Consider the following 27,921-nt stretch of genomic DNA (forward strand, 5'->3'; position numbering starts at 1 on the left):
TGTTTCAGCTAAGTGCCTATTTTTCCTTTCGGATACGCCATTCTGTTGCGGCGTATTAGGGCACGTTAACTGTCTTCGAATTTTGTGTTCTCTTAGGTATTTATCAAAATTGTGTGCTAAATACTCCCCTCCATTATTGGATCGTAGACACTGGATTTTATTACCCGTTTGTCGCTCGGCTTCTGCTTGGAATAACTTGAATTTTTCAAAAACTTCGGACTTTTCTTTCATAAAGTCTATCCAAACATATCTTGAAAAATCATCTATAAAGGTTACCATATACTTTAAACCTTTATTTGAGGGATGTTTTACTGGCCCGAACACATCTGAATGTACACTCGGGTTTTGAATTTTGATCTTTCATACAGCAACTGATGAGCTTTCCCGTATTGACACTCGGCACAAACCGTTTCTTTGGAGATCTCGAACTTGGGCAGACCTTTAACTAACTCCCTTTTCATCATTAGTTCCAATTTATCAAAGCCGACATGGCTCAATCTTGCATGCCATAGATCAGCGGTTTGGTTCTCTCTTGTTTTGTCCATATAAGCAGACTCAATAGACAAAACATAAACCGTATTAGTTCGCTTTCCTTGGAGTATAGGAGTAGATTTGGTTTCAAGTTTATCAAAAATAAACACTTCGTTTGGAGTGAAAAGAACGTGTTTACCTGTTGAAGTAATTTGAGGCACAGAGAACAAATTCTTCTTTACACCCGGAACATGGAATACGTCTTGCATCACAAAGTCTTTTTGATTTCCTTCCGTAAGGAACTGAACTTCTCCTATGTTTGCAATTGAATGTTTTGAGTTATCTACGATGACTACAACATGATTCCCGGGTACTTCTTGCATTTGCTCAACTTTTCTTTTTCGCCGGTTAGATGATTTGAACATCCCGAATCGACTATCCAATCACCAAGTTTATTTGTTTTTAGTTCCGTTGTTACCGTGAGTGCCGATACCTCTTCTAGTTGTGCAACTTGAGCCTCTACATCCCATGGTTCTTCAATAGTTGCTGCGTTCCATTTAGCTTTCGGTTGGTGTAACAACTCTCACTAAAATTAATACTTAGTAAGTTAATTATCTATTAAGAAAACCCTAATTAAGACACCCAAGTGATTCTGTACAAACCCTAAAATTTTCAGAACAATCGGAATCAGGATCAGGGCCCCTAAAACTCGGGGGGGGGGGGGGGGGGTAAACCCTAGTGGACGATTATCTAAATATCTCGTTGTCAAAATTGAAAATTTCGAATTCATCAACTCAGCAGGCATAGTCTCAAACGTGGCTACCCTATAGTGAGCAGGTGTCCCTTACGGACCGTAAGGTAATAGTCTTACGGTCCGTAAGCATGTCCAAATTTTGTGTATAAATAGCAGACATTGGCACTCGATTTTGGACACTGAAACGACGTAAAAACTCCAAATATACGCTGAGATATCATAGAATTACTATAAAAAACACACACGATACACAAATCACTGCCGCAATCTGTCACACCCCGACCCGCAGCGGAAAAGGTGATCGGGGCATGATTGGGTTAATCCGAGAGCTTATGACTTGCTATTGCGTGTTTTAAATAATCATTAATTCATAAAAAAAATGTTTCACGAAACAAATACTTCAAATACACAATTACAAACACAAGACATTTTTCATAACTAATAAACTACACTATTCCGTTTCTTGTTAACTAAGGCCCATCCTATGTCCAATCTTCTCTTCGTACCTGTTCACCTGTATCATGTGTAAAAAAGGTTTTTGGGTCAACAAAAGTTGGCGAGTGCACCTTATTGTTATTGGAAAAATAATATGTTTAAGTTTGATTTATTGTGAAAACGTGTGTTAACCAATGTAAGTAAATATGTTGTATGTCATATATCATAACTCACAATCACAAACAATAAAACAAACCAACCTAAATGATTCAATAAATGCACGCATGTTGCACGGTATTATGGTGTGCCAATGAATGAATGTATGTTGCACGGTATTATGGTGTGCTGCAAGGTCTAAGCTCAATCAAACGGAGCTGACCTCGTATGGGTGGCAACGCCAAGTTCCGCCCATAGGTAATGGGGAACCGACGAGCCTATGATGATATGATATCCAAAACGAATGAAATGCAACAAGTGATAAACAACCAAACAACACATAACACAACCTCAAACAATAAAGAAACCAAATATAATGATTCATATGAATGTATGCATGTTGCACGGTATCGTGGTGTGCTACAAGGTCTAAGCTCAATCAAATGGAGCAGACCTCGTATGGGTGGCAACGTCAAGTTCCGCCCATAGGTAATGGGGAACCGACGAGCCTATGATGATGTGATGTACAAAATGAATGAAATGCACCAACATGATAAACAAACATAGATACTCCACATAATGGTAACTGCACGGAATTGAACTTGTAAAATGCGATAAAAATATTGTGACACATGATACACCCCAAAACGTATAAACAAAATGGAAAAAGGGGAGTTGTAAGATTCACTCACAGTGGTTGCGTTTGCGATTCCTTGTAAAATACGCACGAGTAAAGATTGAGAAATCGAATGAACGAAATGGTGATCCTAGACAAGAATTGGAAAAGTACTAAATAAATGGAATTGGTATTAGACTTAATTGTATTGTATGTTTGTACATTATATTTAGTTATCACTAACTTAAAAGATATGCCTTCTGGTTTCTGTTTTAGTAAATTAGCTTTCAATATTATTATTATCTTATATAATAGCTATAAGAAAATAATGGTTTTTGTGATATAGGTTTGTACAAAATTAATTCCTTTATATTTCCCCATACTTGAACATACTCAATCAATTAATATTAATATATTACTATCAAAATGTAATAATCTAAGTTCACCAGCCAACCACTGGGTTGTTGCTGTAACTAGTTCAAAGTTCAAACTGTTATCATTTTAACTTAAGGAAACTGATAAAAAAAATACAGTTGTGAAAACAAAGGGGAACTGGTCTCGAACCCGAGACCTCCCAATGTTCTGAACGAAAGCGACATTAATAACCACTAGTTTGCAATCGATTTTTGTTAAGCTTTTTAAAAATGATATTCTTTTTAAGCATAAACTGCAAGGTTGCCTTCTTCTTTAATAAACCAATCCGAAAAGAAACCCACCAGTATTTTAGTTCATACATGTTTATTAATATGACGAGGGTTGTCGTATATAACAGAAAGGAAAATAAAGGAAGCGACTGGAAAGATAGATATATACCGAAACAGAAGGGTTGATCCGGTTGGCTCCGGTTAAGGTTGGAGTTTGGCACACATCTTCGTCTCCTATAGATGAAAATTCTCCGGCGTGTTATGACTTAGAGAGTAGGGAGAGTGTTCGAGTGATGTCGGAGCGTCTCCGGTGAATCTTATTAGCTCCGGCAAGGCCTCCGAACTCCGGCGGCTTGTTATCGAACAGAGAGAGTGAGAGGGTGCTGCTCCGGCGACTTGTTATCAATCAACATGTAGTATATATAAGTTTTTCTTAAAACGTGTTTCGTATTCGAGATTGTAGTGTGATTGCAAGTTTCCGAAAAAGAGAAAGATTGATGAGAGACTTGTATTCGGTTAGAAATATAGACTTGGTTCATGGATCAAGAAGAAAAATGGAAATCTCAATCACGTAAATCTCTCGAGAAATCAGGAAAATCAAGCGAAAAAGGAAGGTTGGTGTCTTGGTCCACATTCACAGTTGATTAGGTGGCAAATTTAAAAAAAAAAAAAAAAACATAGTAATGTTTCTCGATGTACACGTTTGAGCGGCAGACTTGCTTTCGAAAAGAAGTTCAACGTAAAGTGTGTATATATTGATTCTGGGCATGAGTCTTGCACCAAATCACTAAGTAGTGTAGTGATTTTGGGTTGATTGTTATACTCTGTAGACCTGGGTTCGAATCTCGGGTCTTTCAGATTTTCATATATATATTTTTTTTGTCCTTATTAAAAGAAATTCAAGTTTCAATGAAATGCACATGAGGCCTCTCTAGTTAGTAACGCTTAACGTAGTTAGGCTAAGGTTGTGATAAACATCTAACTAGGCTTAGTTAGATAACTAATATTGTTAAGTTTTTATTTTAATTATATAATATATATTTTTACTTAACTTGATCAACTTTGTCTAAGGTTTCCTTTCAATAATTAACCAACATAACCAAGTTTTATTTAGATTGTTATTATTTTCAAATCTTTTATATATTAATACAATATTAATTAATTAAACTAACTTAAACAAATAAATAAATAAATAACTGAGTTAAATTAAAGAACAATCCCTTCAACGGTTATTTATTTTTGCTCAAAATTTCCGAGTTTCAAGGGTTAGGATCCGGATTTCAAAACGGGTCGGATTTTAGGAGCCCATTTTGACGGATGTTACACAATCAGGGTAATAACTCGATCGCTACTATGATTCAACGTTCGCTCGATTGAAACTATCCAACGTATGATTTAGTGCTGCTCAAATTGAGTTTATACTTTGTTATTCATCGTGATTTCGACTTGAATGTTTGAGTGCTGTCCGAATTCGGGCTATACTCTGTCATTCGTTGTGAATCCGCTGAATTGTTAAGTATTGCACTTTATTAATCGTTGTGGGGGTTTAATCTCGTGAATTGTCGTAAATGCTGCATTAGTTATTTACCTAGTTTGTGTGCATCATTTCTTAAATTAGGTTAGTAGTCTTATCAGTAGACTAAACTTTACCCCATACACTTACAATCAAAGTAGATGCTAATTCTCAGAAGAATCTGAATCATGAAGCTTGTTAATTCAAATACTGCATGCTTATAATGTGAGTCATTCTCTTTTTATCAACTGTTTTACAATACTCTAAATTATTTTCAAAGTTATAATTACAGTGATTAAGTTTATGTAATCACCAAATTACAGCCGGTATATGGGGTATTGTGCACATTACTAGTGTTGTTATCACGTTAGGTGGGCGAACCTAATTAGTGATATTCGTCACCATTGGGGCAGCCAATGGGGGATATGACCACAGCCACCGAAATGAGTCGAGTGACAAATACTGTGGGTAGTTGGTTTGATATCAGAAACATTGTAATCTCTCTTAATACTGTAAATTATAACAAATATGTTTTTTGTGCAAACTGAATGAACTCACTCAGTATTTCCCGCTGACAAAACCTTTTTAAAACGCGTTTCAGGTAATTACAGTAGATTGGAGTAAGGATTGGATCCGACACTGAAGAACTTCAAGAAGTGGCTTATTTTATTAATTAAAAATCAAATTAAGAAATATTGTTTTATGTAATAAAATTTATCTTTATTAAAGCTACCTTTGCAAAACATGGATTTATTCCATCTATCTAATAAATAAAATCCGGTGTTAAACTCTGATATTTTTCCTAACTCACGGTCCTGATGAAATTTCCGCTGCAATGTTTTTCAAAATAATCACCGGTACTACTAGGCTGTTCGCGGCTTCCGATTCCGTCCAGGGTGGGTCGGAGGTCGTGACAGAAGGTGGTATCAGAGCTACTACTTTAAGCCTATAAGTGTTGTGATAATAATACTTAAGCTTAAATAAAAGAGTTAGGAGATTGCTATTAACTGGTAGCACATCTTATAGCATTTAGACTTGAACATAAGAAAAGATGCCTTAGTATAAGCTAAGCCACTTATTTAAACAATTAACTATTGTAACAATACCTAAGTTTAAACGGAGAATTAGGAACTTAAGATTATCTGGTAGCACTCAGGATGATATTTAGAATTAAACTTAAGAATTTTGCCTTAATATAAGCTTCAAGATAAATTACTTATATAAGTATAATGTAATGGATCTTGGTATGCCATAAGAATGACGATTAGCAGGCAATAGCACTTAATTGCTATTTATTCTTGTTTATTGATATTACTTAGTCCAGAATAAAGATATATATGGAAATACAAATTTCCTTGATTCTGAATAAAAGCCCAAATAAAAGAGGCACTTTTAAAATCTTGAAAATATACTATTTATGGGAAATAGAAAATATTCTCCGGCAAAACTGGGTATAGAGTAGCAGACTCTCCAGCTTGTCCGGATATACTGAGATTACCTCTCCGGCGCGAACCGGATAAGACAGGGTACATAGTATGTCAAACAAGTGACAAAATTTCCCTAAATAATATCATGATTTGATATCTGATTTGTTCTTGGAAATATGAATCTGTTAAATACATTGACCTGATAAATGGTATGTTTATTTCAGCATATGAAATATGTGATTATATAGATAGGTATATCTATAAGGAAATCCAAAAACCATAAGGATTGACAATTTGAAATAAAGCACAAGCATTTGTGTCTAGATTTCTTTATTAGGAATCTCTTTTCCAATAATTATTTTGTTTAATCATTTACCTCGTAACTTGTGTTTTGGTCAAAAATTACCGAAGCAATTAAGTGATCAAATTAGTTAAGTGAGGTAGTGTGCTAAGAGAATGTGTTCAAAAATATGTCAATTGAGTTATTTGTAAAAACAGTTTGGGGATACGGCTCAGGATATAGAGTCGTATCTGCGATCAAACAATGAGCAAAAAAGTAAAGTAAATGACACGAGATGTACGAGGAAAGCCCTTGATCAATCTAGATCGTCGGCATAAAACCTCGGGAACTGACAATCGCAGCTGCCTTGTTCTTCTATTGCTTCAAATATCAGGATACAGTGCAGGATGTGGTGCGGATCGACTAAGTGTTACAACGTGAATTGGGTACAAGTGTGGTGATTGTAGTAATCTAGAGAGCAAGAGTGTACGAGAGTGTTAGCGAAAAGATTGTGTGCCTTAAACTGATCCGCCACATCTATTTATAGTAAAGATAAATTAACAAACTATCCTAAACTTGCGGGATCCACCGAATATTCCTTCATCGAACGTTGTAGACCTGGTCTTTCGGGCTCAACGTCTCTTCTTCAACAAACTCGTCCGAGTCCTGAGGAGAAGAAGTCCTCTTGACCGTTAGTAAGCCTCAGCCTTTAACCTGCACGTGGTTAATTAATAAACCTCAGGATATCACCCAAGATGTTAGCAATATCCTCTTCCAGCATCCTGGTCACAAATAAACAAACAAAGGCAGGATATTGGTCAGGATATGTATGCTTAGAAAATGACCCATAACAATTGTCCCCAAATATATCTGTTGGTATACCAATCCAACGGATATATTTCAAAAATCTTATCCCATAACTCAAGGCATTTAAAACGAAGCGACGGTCAAGATCACATCGTAACTTCCAACGCGTTTTTTACTCAATGGAGATTTACGATGCCCCTATATCTTCTCTTTTCTTGTTTGAAAAGCAGATATCTCCAACAAAACCTTCAGGTAATTTCTTCATTTCAGATTTTCTTCCTGTCAATTTACTTCACTTTACTTGCAATGGATACCGAGACCTTCATCCAGCAGAATCTCCTTAAAAATCCCGAAAAGGAGATCAGTGCTTTTGACAACGCAGACATTGCGGCTCTAAGAGCTTCCGGCGCTTTCCCTGACAACACGGTCTTCAGATCATTCGATCGGTCAATCCGATCGGATGTTTCTTCTATTGAATGGATTTGTTTTCCGGCATATCCCTTTTCACTAGGTCTTCGGTACCCTTTTCCTGAATTCATGATGCAATTCTTTCGAACCACCGGCATCTCTTTTGCTCAAACCATGTCCATGGTTTGGAGAGTACTGATTGTACTTAATCAAATCAAAAATATCCATTGTTCCGACCTTCGCATCGAGGATTTGCCTATTGCTTATCGCCTCCGATCCCACGGCTCTAGCCGATTCTTACTCTTCTCGACATCCAGCAAACCCTTGATTCTCAAAGCCACCAAAAACGAAGACGGATGTCAACGCAAATTTTTCTTTGTCAAACGAGATTCTATTGCCGAGGGTGCCAGGCTTCCGGTGGAGTGGTTAACCACCGGTAGGATCATAAATATCCTCATAGACCGTTTAATTGTTATCTTCCATTAATACTCTTCTTTTTGATCTTTATGCAGTGAACTTTAAGGAAGTTGCTCCCCCTACCGCTGATTCAGAAGAGAGAATCAATACTATTTACCGGTTACCTGCAATAGATAGGACTTTCACCACACACGTCCCAAGTTCCAGCCAATACTCATCATCCAAGATGTCTGGTAAGAATTTCTTTCAAAATAATTAGTCACAACAGTATAATGATAAAATAAAGATTAAAACTTTCCCCTTTATGCAGCACCAGCTAAGATCCCTGAAGTCTTTGATCTTGACGAATTGGACAGCTATTCTGATCAGATCCAGGTCAAGAAAGAGCCTAACCCCAAGACCACAGCTACATCCAAACCCAGCAGCTCCAAAGCCATCGTCATACCTAAACCTTCACCGGCCACCAAACCCCGGAGTTCAAGCTCCCGCAAAAGGAAAGAACCTGATTCCCCTGTCATTTCTGACACATTTCCTTACGAGAAGCACAGGTTCATTGAAGCTAGCGGGTTTATGACTTCTTTTCTTAACCAAGTCAGTATTCTCATATCATATCCTGCGATTTACACTACTATCAAAGGTTCATCAATATTAATACCTATCGTTTTACCTTTGTAGGGTCTTGAGCGTTTGGTTAACTTATATCAAGAATCCTGCAAGCTCAACAAGACACTCGAATCTAAACTAAAGGAAGCAGAAGTCACAATCTCCGACCAAGGTATGATTGCAGCCGCCAAATCTCGTCATTACGAGGAGAAATACAAAGCTATGACCCAAGAACACCAAGTTGCTCTCAACCAAGCCACTCTTCAAGCCCAGGCCGACCTAGAAGCCGCCCATGTGCAGTATGAACGGGATATGGTCAGCTACCGGGAGAGCCTCAAAAGTTCCGTCGTCATTTCTCTCCTCCAAGCCAGGTTGAAGATGGCTCACGAAGCCAAAACATTAGGTTTCGACTGTCCTTCCTGGGATGTTGGTCCTTGGGAGACCAAGCTAAAGAACCTCGGCGGCACCTTTTCCAAATCAAATGTCGATGAATCTTCCAACGCAGCCGAAAAAGCAACCGATGCTGAGAAGGATGCTGAGGCGGATCCCAAGACGGATGCTGCTGAAACCACTATGGACCAAGAAGACACTACCCCCTAGGGCTTATTTCCTTTGAATTATTCGAACATTTTTTTGTTTTTAAGAACAATATATATTTCCGTATCTAAACAATTTGATAGCCGAAGGTGGATGGGTCCTGGGTTTCAGGATGAAACCTTCGGTTATCAACCAGTAATAATTGCTCCAAGAATAATTTCATCTTCTTATATTTCTAAGCATAAATTTTAGCTTTACAAAAAAAAATTTATACTGTTATCTTATAAAGTATCCTAATCAGTGTTAGGGCAGGATTTTTAATGACCTGAGATCCTTACATGATATCCTAACAGTGATCCTTGTTTCCGTGGCAGATAGTGATCCTCAGAAGAGCTTCAGGATCAGGATCATGGATCATCCTAAGGATCCTCATATTAACGATTGTTCTCTTTGAATTTCATGTTGTTTTGCAGGAATTATGAGTTGGACCTGGTCTTGGCAAACGTTATTAAGGAATCTTCCACGCTAATTTCGCACATGCATAACCGGAAATAGACGTTGTGGAGAATATGGAAACTTAGCACAAATTACGGATAATTTGTTAGGCTAAATTTACTTCTATTTCTAAAAGGGGTAACGAGCTAGTAGTTAGGTGACTTGCCTAAATTCAACCACACACACTTATATAAACGGTACTCTCAAGCATTTGGAGAAGACAACACATTTCTTACATGCTCTAGCATACTACACCATAGTGATCCTTGTACCTAGCTCGTTGCTATCCGAAGTTGTAAACATTATTTGTTATATTTGAGCTTGGTGATCGGTAGTTTCCATCACCCGAGGTTTTTTATGCCGGAGATCATTCATTGATCAAGGGCTTTTTCCTCGTATAAATCTTTGTGTCACTTGTGCAATTTACATTTAAGTGATCCTTATCTTTATTCATCATTTCAAGCATCATTCCCCGTTACAGAAAGTTTGGTTGCATTATCCTTGTGTGATTTTTGAACAAAACAGTTTGGCGCCCACCGTGGGGCAATTGGTGCTTCATTCATAAGAAAGTTTTCTGTTGGTGATCATTCCGGATCGTTGCATACGAATACATGGCTTCATCGGTGAAGAATACCTCTAATGCGATGTCTGCGGTCAATTCATCTCAGGGCATTCCACCTTTGCCTCCACCACCAGCTGGATCTCAGAAAAATGCTGAGAAGAAACCAACTCCTATATTTTCTAAACCTCCAACTTCTTATGCTTCCTATACTCCCACTACTAGTAACATATTTACTTTGATTTTGCAGATGAGAGATCATATACATCAACAGGACAAGACCAATGACAGGATCCTCAAAGAAATCGGAGATCTCAAGAAACAAAAGAAAGCGGCAGAGGATCATTCTCCACTGGTGCCCAAATCTTTGAATTTTGATACTCCGGTGATTACTTCTTAGCCATCAGAGGTTCCAGATATTCAACATGTGGGTGGACCAAGAGGAGTGCACTTCAGTTCAGCAATAGTGACTCAGGCATCAGGTTCATATTTCCAGCCAGCAGGATCCTATCCTCAGCATATGGGATCCTTCATGAATTCAGGAGCCTACTCAGGAGCACAGCGGGTTCAAGGATCCTCCTTTGTTCCAGGATCATCCCAGGTTCAAGGATCCTCATTTGTTCCAGGATCATCCCAGGTTCAAGGATCCTCCTTTGTTCAAGGATCATCCCAGTTTCAGGGATCCTTCCAGATGCCAGGATCCTTGAAGAGTTTGCAAACAGGGAGTTCAGATGTCCATCAGGGAGATTTTATTCCGATGCAGACCATTGCTTCCACTGGTCCCTCCATCATCCCAGAGTCCCAGCAATATGGATTCACATCCAGTGTTCCTAACTTGAACCCAATGGGAGGTAACACTTTTAATAATTCTCTTACCACTAACCATGGATTCATGCAGGATACAAGTATCAACCATGCTATGGCCAAAGAGCTGCAAAAACTGAAGGATATGATATCAAGTGTTCCAGGGGTGGTCAAACCTATCCCGGAGATTGCAGATGGAAGCCATAGGATATCTCGTTTTGCACCACCAATTTGTGATGCTGAGATACCCAAAAGATTCCATATTCCAACTATGAAGCTGTATGATGGTTCAACGGATCCTGAGGAACACATAGCACAATACAGGGAGAGGATGAAGATCAATCCGATTCCAGAAAGGTTAAAGGAAGCGTGCCTATGCAAGGGATTTGGATCCACTCTTACTGGATCAGCTCTCAAATGGCTGCTAAGTCTTCCCCCTTACTCTATTACTTCATTTGCCAATCTAGTTAACTTATTCAATAATCAATTTTCTTGTAGTAGAAAATTTGAACGATTAACTAGTGATTTATATAGGATAACTCAAGGTCATAATGAATCATTAAGGGATTATATAACCAAATTTAGTAAAGAATCCTTGGACATTCCCAACTTGGATATAGCCACGGCTGTTGAGGCCTTCAAGATGGGATTGCTTAGGGATTCATTATTCTATGATGATCTTGTTATGACACCATGCAGGAACCTAGATGAAGTAAGGACTCGGGCACTCAGGTTCATCCGGCTAGAGGATGACAAGAGGATCCAGGAGAGATTAGTAGGATCCTCAAAACAAGAAAAGCAAGGATCCTCGTTCAAGAACAACAAATTCAAATCCTATAACAGAACTGACAACCAGAACGTGCATGCTGTTGACCAAGAAGATGATGATGAGGATTATCCTCCAATTTCTGAATATTGTTTTTCCGTTGATAACCATGAACTAATCCTCGCGATGCAGAATCTAGGAGAAAAAGCCAGATGGCCCAGAAAAAATGACAAACCGGCCGCAATTAAAGACAAATCAAAGTGGTGTGCATACCATGAGGATTTTGGGCATTTAACAGAAGAATGCATCGCATTGAGAAAGGAAATTGGATATCTGCTTAGCTAGGGGCATTTAAAGGAGTTGCTGGGAAGAAAAAAACCAAGGACTCAGGATCCTGAAAGGATCCCTGAAAAAGCTCCAGCCCCTCCGGCAGATGCACAAGTGATAAACTTTATTTCTGGAGGATCAGACATCTGTGGTACATCCTTCTCAGCAGCTAAAAGGCATGCAAAGGAAGCTAAAATGGATAATGGAGAAAGACCTATTCGAACATCGAGTGTTTCGGAAGGAAAAGTCATAACCTTTGATGAGGATGATCGTGTTGACATCCAGGATCCTCATCATGATAGTTTAGTTATTACTCTTTTTATTTCTAACCATTTTGTCCGTAGGATCCTTATTGACGGAGGAAGCTCAGTAAACATTATTCAGCTAGATGTTCTGAAGAAAATGGGTATCCCTGAATCAGATATCACACCAAGATCCTCCGTGCTTGTGGGATTTAGTGGCGAAACTAAGAGAACCCTGGGGGACATCAAACTCCCAATTTATGTGGAAGGATTACACAATTATCAAAAATTTTGTGTTATTGACTGTTTATCTTGTTGTAATGTTATCCTTGGCAGGCCATGGATACACGATATGAAGGCAGTCCCATCCACCTACCATCAATGTGTGAAGCTCCCTAGCCCTTGGGGAATAGTCAAGATCGATAGTGATCAGCAGGAGGCTAAGGATTGTTACACCTCATCAATGAAACCAACCTCGAAATCAAGGGAGCAATAGCAATTAAAGTATCCTCCAAGGGATGTCCTGGAGGCAAGAGAGCAGGATGTGGTTGAAATCCTCATGGATCTTGATGATCCTGAATCCAAAATCTGTATCGGATCAGGGATCCTTGGCAAGATGAAAGAAGACCTTGTATCCTTCCTCAAAAGGAGAAAGTCTACCTTTGCATGGAAACATGAGGATATGACAGGTATATCTAAGGATATTATCACTCATAAACTTGGTATTGACAGGTCATTCAAACCAATCCATCAAAAAAGGAGGAAGTTTGCACCAGAAAGAAATGCCATTATCCAGGAAGAGGTAGAGAGATTGCTACGAGCAGGTATGATTAGAGAAGTAAAGTATCCAAGATGGCTGGCCAATGTGGTTGTTGTTCAAAAGAAAAATGGAAAGTGGAGGGTATGTGTCGATTTCACTGATTTAAATAAGGCATGTCCCAAGGATCCTTTCCCATTACCCCACATTGACTCCATGGTGGATGCAACGGCGGGTCATGAACTGTTAACTTTTATGTATGCTTCATCTGGATTCCAACAAATTCAGATGGAACCGTCTGACCAAGAGGATACGGCTTTTATGACCCCAACCGGTTTATATTGTTATATTGCTATGCCGTTTGGATTAAGGAATGCAGGTGCAACATATCAAAGGCTGGTGAATAAGATGTTCAAGGATCAGATTGGACAGACTATGGAAGTGTGCATAGATGATATGGTGGTGAAATCCATAAAAGCTGAGGATCACCTAAGAGACTTGGAGGAAGCATTTGATATCCTTGACAGATATAACATGAAGCTTAATCCTTCAAAATGTCACTTTGGTGTTAAAGCAGGTAAATTCTTAGGATATATGGTAACCAAGAGGGGCATTGAAGCAAGCCCAAAACAAATCAAAGCATTGGTGAATATCAAATCTCCTGCCAACGCTAAGGATGTGCAAAGGCTAACAGGCAGGATAACAGCTTTAAACAGATTTATAACCAAATCCTCAGAGAAGTGTAAAGATTTCTATGATTTCCTAAGGAAGAACAAGAAATTTGAGTGGACTGAGAAGCATGAGAATGCTTTACAAGCCCTCAAAGAATACCTATCCTCAGCTCCAGCGTTGATGAAACCAGAAAAAGGAGACGTGTTATCCTTATATCTTGCGGTATCCTCAAAAGCAGTAAGTGCAGTCCTTGTTAAGGATCACGAAGGTACACAATATCCTGTCTATTATGTAAGTAAGAGTTTACTTGATGCTGAATCCAGGTATTCACACCTTGAAAAGCTTATTCTTGCATTAATTATGGCATCTACTAAGTTAAGACATTATTTTGAAACTCATGTTATTGTTGTTAGAACTAATTTTCCAATTAAGAATGTCCTCAGGAAACCAGAGATGTCCGGAAGGATGGCTAAGTGGGCAGTAAAGCTTAGTGCCTATGATATAAGATATGAGCCTAGAACAGCAATCAAATCCCAAGCATTAGCAGACTTTGTGGCTGATTTCAGTAGTGATTTACAAAAGGAAGCCGAATTGGAAGTCCAGCAGCTGGAGGAGACCAAGGATCCTTGGATACTACATACTGATGGATCCTCAAATGTCAAAGGCACGGGGCTTGGTATACTACTAAAATCACCACAGGGGGACATAATACCCCACTCCATAGCTTGTGAGTTCCAAGCCACTAACAATGAGGCTGAATATGAAGCCTTGATGGTTGGTTTGCAAATTGCTAAGCGTATGGGGATCAGGTATCTTAAGGTATACGTAGATTCATTGTTAATCACTAATCACTTTAATGGATCCTATGCTGTTAAAGGTGAAAAACTAACTAAATATTTAGAGATAGTCAAAGAATTGGCACTCTCCTTTGTTTTCTTTAGTTTGACACAGGTGTTAGGGCTGGATTTTTATTATAGGTGATCCTTACACATGATCCTAACCAGTGATCCTTGTTTCTTTGGCAGACAGTGATCCTCAGCCGGACTTCAGGATCAGGATCATGAGACATTATGGTGATCCTCATACTAACGGCCACTTCGACTTAATACAATATTGTTTTGCAGGAACATCTAGCAGGATACGCTCTAGGCGTCATGATCCAGGGATGCGTCTTCACAATTATGGCAAGAGCTAAATCAGAGATAGACGTTGCACAGGATATGGAAACATGGCTTGATTTATGGGCGGCTATTTAGGCTAGATTGTATCTCATTTCTAAAGGGGTAATGAGCTGAATATTAGTTTAGCTACCTAAAATAGGTCACCAACACATGTATAAATACCACTCTTCCTCATTCGGAAGAAGACACACGACATACAACGCAACTCTCACACACTTAGACACCAAAAGCAATAGTGATCCTTGTACTCGGCTCATTATCATCCAAAGTTGTAATCATATTTTTGTTATATTGAAGTTGGTGATCGGTAGTTGCCATCACCCGAGGTTTTTTATGCCGGAGATCATTCATTGATCAAGGGCTTTTTCCTCGTATAAATCATTGTGTCTTTGCATCTTTATCATAGAAGTGATCCTTTACTTTCATAATTAACCAAGCATCATACCCCGTTTTCATAAAGTTTGGTTACATTATCCTTGTGTGATTTTTGACCAAAACAGTTTGGCGCCCACCGTGGGGCAATTGGTGCTTCATTCATAAGAAAATCTTTTGTTCGAAATCATTTGAAAGAGTTACATGGCTTCATCATTGAAGAACACGTCCACGGCGATGTCTGCAGTCACCTCATCAGAGATCACCTTGCCTCCTCCACCGGCAGGATCTCAGAAAAATACTGAGAAGAGATCAACTCCCACTTTCTCTAAACCTCTATCTTCTTCTGCTATGAATTCTTCTATTCCCAGTACTAGTGATGTATTTGCTTTAATTTTGCAGATGAAGGATCGTATGCAGCGGCAAGATGAAACTAACGAAAGGATCCTCAGGGAAATTGGAGATCTCAAAAGACAAAAGAAAGCGGCAGAAGATCATTCTCCACTGATGCCCAAATCCTTGAGTTTTGGTACTCCAATGATCACTTCCCAGCCATCAGGGATCCCGGACGTGCAAATCATAGGGGAGTCAAGAGGATCACATCTCAACTCGGCAGCAATGACTCAGACGTCAGGCTCACATTTTCAGCCTGTAGGATCCTATCCTCAGTACATGGGATCCTTCAGGAATTTGGGAGCCTATCCGGAGACACAGCAGTTTCAAGGATCCTACTTTATTCCAGGATCATCCCAGGTTCAAGGATCCTCCTTTGTTCCAGGATCATCCCAGGTTCAAGGATCCTCCTTCGTTCCAGGATCATCCCAGACACCAGGATCCTTCCAGATACCAGGATCCCTAAAAAATCTGCAAACAGAAAGTCTAGATGTCCATCAAGGGGACTTCATTCCAATGCAGACCATTGCTTCCACTGGTCCCTCCGTTGTTCCAGAACCCCAGCAATATGGATTCCCTAACTTGAACCCAATGGGAGGTAACACTTTAAACAATTATCCTACCACTAACCATGGATTCATGCAGGATACAGGTACCAATCATGCTATGGCCAGGGAGTTGCAGAAGCTAAAAGATATGATCTCAAGTGTTCCAGGGGTAGTCAAGCCTATCCCAGAGATTGCGGATGGAAGCCACAAGGTATCCCGTTTTGCACCACCAATTTGTGATGCAGAGGTACCCAAAAGGTTCCATATCCCTACCATGAAGTTGTATGATGGCACAACGGATCCAGAGGAGCATATAGCACAATACAGGGAGAGGATGGAGATCAATCCTATCCCAGAAAAATTGAAGGAAGCATGCCTATGTAAAGGATTTGGATCCACTCTTACTGGATCAGCTCTTAAGTGGCTGCTAAGTCTTCCCCCTTACTCTATTACTTCATTTGCCAATTTAGTTAATCTATTCAATAATCAATTCTCTTGTAGTAGAAAATTCGAAAAATTAACTAGTGATTTATACAGGATAACTCAGAATCATAATGAATCATTAAGGGATTATATAACTAAATTTAGTAAAGAATCCTTGGACATTCCCAACTTGGATATGGCTACGGCTGTTGAAGCCTTCAAAATGGGACTGCTTAAAGATTCATTATTCTATGATGATCTTGTTATGACACCATGCAGGAATTTAGATGAAGTAAGAACTCGAGCACTCAGGTTTATCCGGCTAGAGGATGACAAGAGGATCCAGGAAAGACAAGTAGGATCCTCAAAACCGGAGAAGCAAGGATCCTCCTTCAAGAGCAACAAGTTCAAATCCTACCATAGAAATGAGAACAAGAATGTGCATGCTGTTGACCAAGAAGAGGATGATGAAGGATATCCTCCAATCTCAGAATATTGTTTTTCCGTTGATAATCATGAACTAATCCTTGCAATGCAGAATCTAGGTGAAAAAGCAAGGTGGCCCAGGAAGAATGATAAACCATCCGGGTCTAAAGACAAGTCAAAATGGTGTGCATACCATGAGGATTTCGGGCATCTAACTGAAGATTGCATAGCCTTAAGAAAAGAAATCGGATACCTGCTAAGCAAGGGGCATCTAAAAGAGTTATTGGGGAGAAAAAAGCAAAGGACCCAGGATCCTGAAAGGATCCCCGAAAAAGCTCCAGCACCTCCGGCAAATGCACAAGTGATCAACTTTATATCCGGAGGATCAGACATCTGTGGTACATCCTTCTCGGCGGCCAAAAGACATGCAAAAGAATCAAAAATGGATAATGGAGAAAGGCCTATTAGAACATCAAGTGTCTCAGAAGGGAAGATGATAACATTTGACGAGGATGATCGCATCAACATTCAGGATCCTCACCATGATAGTTTAGTTATCACTCTCTTTATCTCTAACCATTTTGTCCGCAGGATCCTTATTGATGGAGGGAGCTCAGTGAACATTATCCAGCTTGATGTCCTGAAGAAGATGGGAATCCCAGAATCAGACATCACACCAAGATCCTCCGTGCTTGTAGGATTCAGTGGGGAGACGAAGAAAACTCTGGGGGACATCAAACTCCCAATCTACGTGGAAGGATTACATAATTACCAAAAATTTTGTGTTATTGACTGTTTATCTTGTTGCAACGTTATCCTTGGCAGGCCCTGGATACATGATATGAAAGCAGTCCCATCTACCTACCATCAATGTGTGAAGCTCCCTAGCCCATGGGGAATAATCAAGATCGATAGTGACCAGCAGGAGGCTAAGGATTGTTATACCTCATCTATGAAGCCAACCTCGAAGCCAAGGGAGCAATAGCAATTACAGTATCCTCCAAGGAATGTCTTGGAGGCAAGGGAACAAGATGTAGATGAAATCCTCTTGGATCCTAGTGATCCTGAATCAAAAATCTATATCGGATCAGGGATCCTTAGCAAGATGAAAGAAGACATGATATCCTTCCTCAAAAGAAGAAAATCTACCTTTGCTTGGAAACATGAAGATATGACAGGTATATCTAAGGATATTATTACTCACAAACTTGGCATTGACAGGTCTATCAGACCAATCCATCAAAAAAGGAGGAAGTTTGCACCAGAAAGGAATGCCATTATCCAAGAAGAAGTAGAGAGACTACTTCGAGCAGGTATGATCAGAGAGGTAAAGTATCCAAAATGGTTAGCCAATGTGGTTGTTGTCCAAAAGAAAAACGGAAAGTGGAGGGTATGTGTCGACTTCACTGATCTGAACAAGGCATGTCCCAAGGATCCTTTCCCATTACCCCACATTGACTCCATGGTGGATGCAACAGCGGGGCATGAACCGTTGACCTTTATGGATGCATCATCTGGGTTCCAACAAATCCAGATGGAACCATCTGACCAAGAGGATACAGCCTTTATGACCCCAACCGGTTTATATTGTTATATTGCCATGCCTTTTGGACTAAGAAATGCAGGTGCAACATATCAAAGGCTGGTAAATATGATGTTCAAAGATCAAATTGGAAAAACTATGGAGGTGTACATAGATGATATGGTGGTCAAGTCAAAGAAAGCTGAGGATCACCTAAGGGACTTAGAAGAAGCATTCGATATCCTTGATAATTACAACATGAAACTTAATCCTTCAAAATGCCATTTTGGTGTTAAGGCAGGAAAGTTCTTAGGATACATGGTAACCCAGAGGGGCATTGAAGCAAGCCCGGAACAAATCAAAGCATTAATAAATATCAAATCTCCTGCCAATGCCAAGGATGTTCAAAGACTGACAGGCAGGATAGAAGCTTTGAACAGGTTCATATCGAAATCCTCAGAGAAATGCAGAGAATTTTACGATATCCTAAGGAAGAATAAGAAGTTCGAATGGACTGAGAAGCATGAGAATGCTTTACAAGCCCTAAAAGAATATATGTCCTCAGCACCAGCATTAGCAAAACCGGAAAAAGGAGATGTGTTATCCTTATATCTGGCGGTATCCTCAACCGCCGTAAGTGCTGTCCTTGTTAAGGATCACGAAGGTACACAATATCCTATCTACTATGTAAGTAAAAGTCTACTTGATGCCGAATCCAGGTACTCACACCTCGAAAAACTTATCCTTGCATTAATCATGGCATCGACTAAGTTAAGACATTATTTTGAAACCCATACTATTTGTTAGGGCTAGATTTTTATCATAGGTGATCCTTACATATGATCCTAACCAGTGATCCTTGTTTCTTTGGCAGACAGTGATCCTCAGCGGAACTTCAGGATCAGGATCACGGGATATTACGGTGATCCTTATACTAACGGTCACCTTCGCTTACTACAATATTGTTTTGCAGGAACATCTAGCAGGATATGCTCTAAAGACCATGATCCAGGGACGCGTCTTCACAAATATGGCAAGAGCTAAATCGAAGAAAGACGTTGCACAGGATATGGAAACTAGGCTTGATTTATGGGCAGCAATTTAGGCTAGATTATCTTTATTTCTAAAGGGGTAATGAGCTGATATTTAGTCATTTTACCTAAAATAGGTCACCTACACATGTATAAGTACCACTCTTCCTCATTCGGAAAAGAACACACGACATACACCGCAACTCTCACACACTTAGACACTCGAAACAATAGTGATCCTTGTACTCAGCTCATTATCATCCAAAGTTGTAATCATATTTTTGTTATATTGAAGTTGGTGATCGGTAGTTGCCATCACCCGAGGTTTTTTATGCCGGAGATCATACATTGATCAAGGGCTTTTTCCTCGTATAAATCATTGTGTCTTTGCATCTTTTATCACAGAAGTGATCCTTTACTTTCATAGTTAACCAAGCATCATACCCCGTTTACATAAAGTTTGGTTACATTATCCTTGTGTGATTTTTGACCAAAACAGTTTGGCGCCCACCGTGGGGCAATTGGTGCTTCATTCATAAAGAAAATCTTTTGTTCGAAATCATTTCAAAGAGTTACATGGCTTCATCATTGAAGAACACGTCCACGGCGATGTCTGCGGTCACCTCATCACAGATCACCTTGCCTCCTCCACCGGCAGGATCCCAGAAAAATACTGAGAAGAGATCAACTCCCACTTTCTCTAAACCTCTATCTTCTTCTGCTATGAATTCCTCTATTCCCAGTACTAGTGATGTATTTGCTTTAATTTTGCAGATGAAGGATCGTATGCAGCGACAAGATGAAACTAACGAAAGGATCCTCAGGGAAATTGGAGATCTCAAAAGACAAAAGAAAGCAGCAGAGGATCACTCTCCACTGATGCCCAAATCCTTGAGCTTCGATACTCCAATAATCACTTCCCAGCCATCGGGGATCCCGGACGTGCAAATCATAGGGGAGTCAAGAGGATCACGTCTCAACTCGGCAGCAATGACGCAGACATCAGATTCACATTTTCAGCCAATAGGATCCTATCCTCAGTACATGGGATCCTTCATGAATCCGGGAGCCTATCCGGGGGCACAGCAGTTTCAAGGATCCTACTTTATTCCAGGATCATTCCAGGGCCAAAGATCCTCCTTTGTTCCAGGATCATCCCAGGTTCAAGGATCCTCCTTTGTTCCAGGATCATCCCAGATACCAGGATCCTTACAGATGCCAGGATCCCTAAAAAGTTTGCAAACAGGGAGTCTAGATGTCCATCAAGGGGACTTCATTCCAATGCAGACCATTGCTTCCACTGGTCCCTCCGTTGTTCCAGAATCCCAGCAATATGGATTCCCTAATTTGAACCCAATGGGAGGTAACACTTTAAATAATTATCCTACCACTAACCATGGATTCATGCAGGATACAGGTACCAATCACGCTATGGCCAGGGAATTACAGAAACTAAAGGACATGATCTCAAGTGTTCCAGGGGTAGTCAAGCCTATCCCAGAGATTGCAGATGGAAGCCACAAGGTATCTCGCTTTGCACCACCAATTTGTGATGCAGAGGTGCCCAAAAGGTTCCATATCCCTACCATGAAGCTGTATGATGGCACAACGGATCCAGAGGAGCATATAGCACAATACAGGGAAAGGATGGAAATCAATCCTATCCCAGAAAAGTTGAAGGAAGCATGCCTATGTAAAGGATTTGGATCCACTCTAACTGGATCAGCTCTTAAGTGGCTGCTAAGTCTTCCCCCTTACTCTATTACTTCATTTGCTAATTTAGTTAATTTATTCAATAACCAATTCTCTTGTAGTAGAAAATTTGAAAAATTAACTAGTGATTTGTACAGGATAACTCAAAATAATAATGAATCATTAAGGGATTATATAACTAAATTTAGTAAAGAATCCTTGGATATTCCCAACTTGGATATGGCTACGGCTGTTGAAGCCTTCAAAATGGGACTTCTTAAGGATTCATTATTCTATGATGATCTTGTTATGACACCTTGCAGGAATTTAGATGAAGTAAGAACTCGAGCACTCAGGTTTATCCGGCTAGAGGATGACAAGAGGATCCAGGAGAGACAAGTAGGATCCTCAAAACAAGATAAGCAAGGATCCTCCTTCAAAAACAACAAGTTCAAATCCTACCATAGAAACGAGAACAAGAATGTGCATGCTGTTGACCAAGAAGAGGATGATGAAGAATATCCTCCAATCTCAGAATATTGTTTTTCCGTTGATAATCATGAACTAATCCTTGCAATGCAGAATCTAGGTGAAAAGGCTAGGTGGCCCAGGAAGAATGATAAACCATCCGGGACTAAAGACAAGTCCAAATGGTGTGCATACCATGAGGATTTCGGGCATCTAACTGAAGATTGCATAGCCTTAAGAAAAGAAATTGGATACCTGCTAAGCAAGGGGCATCTAAAAGAATTATTGGGGAGAAAAAAGCAAAGGACCCAGGATCCTGAAAGGATCCCTGAAAAGGCTCCAGCACCTCCGGCAGACGCACAAGTGATTAACTTTATATCCGGAGGATCAGACATTTGTGGTACATCCTTTTCAGCGGCCAAAAGACATGCAAAAGAATCAAAAATGGATAATGGAGAAAGGCCTATTAGAACCTCAAGTGTCTCAGAAGGGAGGATGATAACATTTGATGAGGATGATCGCATTAACATTCAGGATCCTCACCATGATAGTTTAGTTATCACTCTCTTTATCTCTAACCATTTTGTCCGCAGGATCCTTATTGACGGGGGGAGCTCAGTGAACATTATCCAGCTTGATGTCTTGAAGAAGATGGGAATCCCAGAATCAGACATCACACCAAGATCCTCCGTGCTTGTAGGATTCAGTGGGGAAACGAAGAAAACTCTGGGGGACATCAAACTCCCAATCTACGTGGAAGGATTACATAATTACCAAAAATTTTGTGTTATTGACTGTTTATCTTGTTGCAACGTTATCCTTGGCAGGCCTTGGATACATGACATGAAAGCAGTTCCATCTACCTACCATCAATGTGTGAAGCTCCCTAGCCCATGGGGGATAATCAAGATCGACAGTGATCAGCAAGAGGCTAAGGATTGCTATACCTCATCCATGAAGCCAACCTCGAAGCCAAGGGAGCAATAGCAATTACAGTATCCTCCGAGGAATGTCTTGGAGGCAAGGGAACAAGATGTAGATGAAATCCTCTTGGATCCTAGTGATCCTGAATCAAAAATCTATATCGGATCAGGGATCCTTGGCAACATGAAAGAAGACATGATATCCTTCCTCAAAAGAAGAAAATCTACCTTTGCTTGGAAACATGAAGATATGACAGGTATATCTGAGGAAATTATTACTCACAAACTTGGCATTGACAGGTCTATCAAGCCAATCCATCAAAAAAGGAGGAAGTTTGCACCAGAAAGGAATGCCATTATCCAAGAAGAAGTAGAGAGACTACTTCGAGCAGGTATGATCAGAGAGGTAAAGTATCCAAAATGGTTAGCCAATGTGGTTGTTGTCCAAAAGAAAAACGGAAAGTGGAGGGTATGTGTCGATTTCACTGATTTGAATAAGGCATGTCCCAAGGATCCTTTCCCATTACCCCACATTGACTCCATGGTGGATGCAACAGCGGGGCATGAACTGTTGACCTTTATGGATGCATCATCTGGATTCCAACAAATACAGATGGAACCATCTGACCAAGAGGATACAGCCTTTATGACCCCAACCGGTTTATATTGTTATATTGCCATGCCTTTTGGACTAAGAAATGCAGGTGCAACATATCAAAGGCTGGTAAATATGATGTTCAAGGATCAAATTGGAAAAACTATGGAGGTGTACATAGATGATATGGTGGTCAAGTCAAAGAAAGCTGAGGATCACCTAAGGGACTTGGAAGAAGCATTCGATATCCTTGATAGTTACAACATGAAACTAAATCCTTCGAAATGCCATTTTGGTGTTAAGGCAGGAAAGTTCTTAGGATACATGGTAACCCAGAGGGGCATTGAAGCAAGCCCGGAACAAATCAAAGCATTAATAAATATCAAATCTCCTGCCAATGCCAAGGATGTTCAAAGACTAACAGGCAGGATAGCAGCTTTGAACAGGTTCATATCGAAATCCTCAGAAAAGTGCAAAGAATTCTACGATATCCTAAGGAAGAATAAGAAGTTCGAATGGACTGAGAAGCATGAGAATGCTTTACAAGCCCTAAAAGAGTATATGTCCTCAGCACCAGCATTAGCAAAACCGGAGAAAGGAGATGTGTTATCCTTATACCTAGCGGTATCCTCAACCGCTGTAAGTGCAGTCCTTGTCAAGGATCATGAAGGTACACAATATCCTATCTACTATGTAAGTAAAAGTTTGCTTGATGCCGAATCCAGGTACTCACACCTCGAAAAACTTATTCTTGCATTGATCATGGCATCCACTAAGTTAAGGCATTATTTTGAAACCCATACTATTATTGTTAAAACTAATTTTCCAATTAAGAATGTCCTCAGGAAACCAGATATGTCAGGGAGAATGGCTAAGTGGGCAGTAAAGCTTAGTGCCCATGATATAAGATACGAACCAAGAACAGCCATTAAATCTCAAGCATTAGCTGACTTTGTGGCTGATTTCAGTAGTGATCTACAAAAGGAAGCAGAATTGGAGGTCCAACAGCTGGATGAGACCAAGGATCCTTGGATCCTACACACTGACGGATCCTCAAATATCAAAGGCACATGGCTAGGGATCCTACTAAAATCGCCACAGGGGGACATAATACCCCACTCCATAGCCTGTGAATTCCAAGCAACTAACAATGAGGCTGAATATGAAGCCTTAATTGCTGGCTTACAGATTGCTAAGGATATGGGGGTAAGATATCTCGAAGTATATGTAGATTCATTATTGATCACCAATCACTTTAATGGATCCTATGCTGTTAAAGGTGAAAAACTAACCAAATATTTAGAGATAGTCAAAGAATTGGCACTCTCTTTTGTTTCTTTTAGCTTAACACAGGTACCAAGGGAGGATAACACGGAAGCTGATGCATTGGCCAACCTAGGATCATCCTTAAAAATTCCAGAAGATATAAGTATCCCTATCATCCATATCCTGGCTCCTACTATTGAAAATCAAGTAGCCATGGAAATAGAAGAGGATACTGCAGTAATCCCTAGTGAAGAAGCTCGATCTTATTCAGGATCATGGATCCCACCAATCATGAAATACTTGCAAAACGGAGAGATCCCAATGGGAGAAAGTCCTAGAGCTTTCAGGATCAAGGTATCTCAATTTACAATCCTAAATAATATGCTATATAAACGATCCCTTGCAGGACCATATTTAAGATGTATTGAGGATCCTGAAATCGAAGAAGTATTGAGAGACTTCCATGAAGGAGATTGTGGAAACCACACTGGGGGCAGGGCATTATTCTCAAGGATCCTCAGAACAGGATACTACTGGCCAACCATGAAAAGGGATGCTGTAGAGTATGCTAAGAAATGTGATCCTTGCCAAAGACATAGCAATATCCTTCACCAACCAGCTGAATTACTACACCCCATACCATCCTCTTGGCCATTCATGAGATGGGGAATGGATATAGTTGGCAAGCTCCCTAAAGCACCTGGTGGAAAAGTATTTATGCTTGCCATGACTGACTATTTTTCCAAGTGGATAGAAGCTGAAGCCTTCGCTCAAGTCAGAGAAAAGGAAGTCATATCCTTCATTAAAAGAAACATTATAACTAGATTTGGCATTCCCTCTGAAATTGTATGTGATAATGGCTCCCAATTCATTGGAAGCAGAACCACTAACTTTTGTGACAGTTGGGGAATCAAGATGATCACATCAACACCAGTTCACCCACAAGCCAATGGTCAAGCAGAATCATCCAACAAGACCATCATCAACAATCTGAAGAAGAAGCTAGGATCCAAGAAAGGAAAATGGGAAGAGGAGTTACCTTATGTGCTATGGGCTGATAGGACAACCCCCAAGAATGCCACTGGCCAAACACCCTTCTCTTTAGTATTTGGGGCAGAAGCAGTGATCCCAACAGAGATGGTAATCCCAACTGCTAGAACAAGTGCTCGTGATCCTGAAGAAAATGCTACAATCCTAGCTCAGGACTTAGATACTATTGAGGAAAACAGGGATCTAGCTAGGATAAGGATGGCAAGCTACCAACAAAGGATGGCTGGTGCCTACAACAAGAATGTCAGGATAAGGAAGTTCCAAGTCGGAGATATGGTGTTGAGAAAAGCATTTCAAAATACTATCAAGCCTGCTGACGGGAAGCTAGCACCAAAATGGGAAGGTCCCTACTTGATTGAAGCTGAAGCAGGAAAGGGGGCATACAGGTTGCTAACCATGGAAGGAAACTTGTTACCAAGAGCCTGGAATGCTGTTCACTTAAAGAAATATTTCATGTGAACATGATCCTTCCTGCCTGTGATCCTTACATTGAAGTATCCTTGAAGGATCCTGGAGATATCGGTGATCCTTACTCTGGTAATATGCTTATCCTAAAACTATTGCATTTTCTTACTTTTTGCCTAAGGATAAGGATCATGTATCCTTCATCCTCTACTCACAAACCATTTGAGTTATGATAGTTCAGGTATCTTCAGCAAATCGTCAAGAATCTCCAAGAGCACCACAGATCCTTGGGTCCAACCCCAGTTATCCTTGGGATCATCCCCAGTTTCCGCCAGCAGCGCACGATGATCCTGGTATAGTTCACGTCTTTGGGACCAGTACCCACTTTCGGGGCTGACAACCTCATCGTACTGGCTATATTTAGGATCCTACGTATAATGGTGGACGCACCATACATCCGTTCCTAAGGTTTCTAACGTTTTCACGTTAGCTAAGGTTTTGACATTTTCATGTCACTAAGTTTGGATAGTTGCCAGAAAGGGCCATACTCCAGTTTACATACGATCCTTTGGGCTTGTCCCCAGTTATCCTTTTGGCTTGTCACCAGTGATCCTCTGGGATCATTCCCAGTTATCCTTTGGGCTTGTCCCCAGTTATCATATGGGCTTGTCCCCAGTGATCCTCCGGGATCGTCCCCAGTTATCCTTTTGGCTTGTCCCCAGTGATCCTCTGGGATCATTCTCAGTTATCCTTTGGGCTTGTCCCCAGTTACTAACTTATCTTTTATATTGGCTTAGTCCCAAGTTATGTTCCATTTTCTCAGGTTTTCGAAGTTAAACAATTAAGGATCCTTAATCCTTATTATCCATTAAAGTCTTACCTATGGTTGTTCCGATCAAAGGATAGGATCCTAACGTGGATCCTCAGGTATGATCCTTGACTATTTTTGATTATACTCTTTATCCTAACCAACCCTTATACTTTGACAACCGAACCTATGATCCTTGAACTAAAACACTTTGAGAATTTTCAATATGAGGATATTTGATCCAGGATCATATCCTAAGTTTATTAAACACTTTGTCAACTCTTGTTATTTTAACAAATACAATTGAGCAATAAGAGGATTATTGAAGGATAACAACACAAGATAAGCCAGAAAAGTTAAGTTATATTATTAAACAAAAGGATCATTAACCCTTCCAAAAGATTGTCAAAATTGCCAACCCACATTTCTACCAGCAAAACGTGGCCCGTCCACATGGGTTGGCAAAGGGTGTCCATTGTCTATGCGGTCTTAGCATTTTTGCATGAAAGTAAAAGCGGCAGGATCACAAAGGCTTCATCCCCCAAACAGAGGATCCCTCCACCTTTTGTAATCCTACCTGTTGTTCTAAGGATCCAGGATCCTTAACCCTAAGAAACTATTGTTCAGAGATTACAGACCATAATTGTTTCAAACCATCAACAACCACAAAAAAACTACTATCAAAATTTAAAAAATTGGGCTCCGGCTATGTCTAGAAGTTTCCATCATTGCCCAATCATGCAGCCTACTCCTTCGCTGCTCCATCTCCACCAGCTTCTCCATCCTGATCCTTATCAGCATCACCTCCCTCCAGCCTTGGGATATCCTCAGCATCCTCCTCATCATCCAAGTCCGCCAGCCTTGCCTTCCAACCTTCAACATCCCATGAGCTTTTGTCAAAGGTAGGATCCTGAGCCTCCTCGGCCATCTGAAGTTGTATCTTATACATAGCAATTGCCGCGGAGACCTTAGCATCTTGGGTGATCTCCTGCTTCTCGTTATCCATATCAGTCAGCCTCTGAGCAGCTTCATCCTTGGTGGCCTGGAGTTCCTTCTCAAGATCCGCTATCTTGAGATCCTTTAACACACCCATTTGCTGAAGATCGGCAATCTGGCTCTCCTGGTCCT

The sequence above is a fragment of the Helianthus annuus genome, chromosome 1 (assembly GCF_002127325.2).
Source record: "Helianthus annuus cultivar XRQ/B chromosome 1, HanXRQr2.0-SUNRISE, whole genome shotgun sequence".
NCBI lineage: Eukaryota > Viridiplantae > Streptophyta > Magnoliopsida > Asterales > Asteraceae > Helianthus > Helianthus annuus.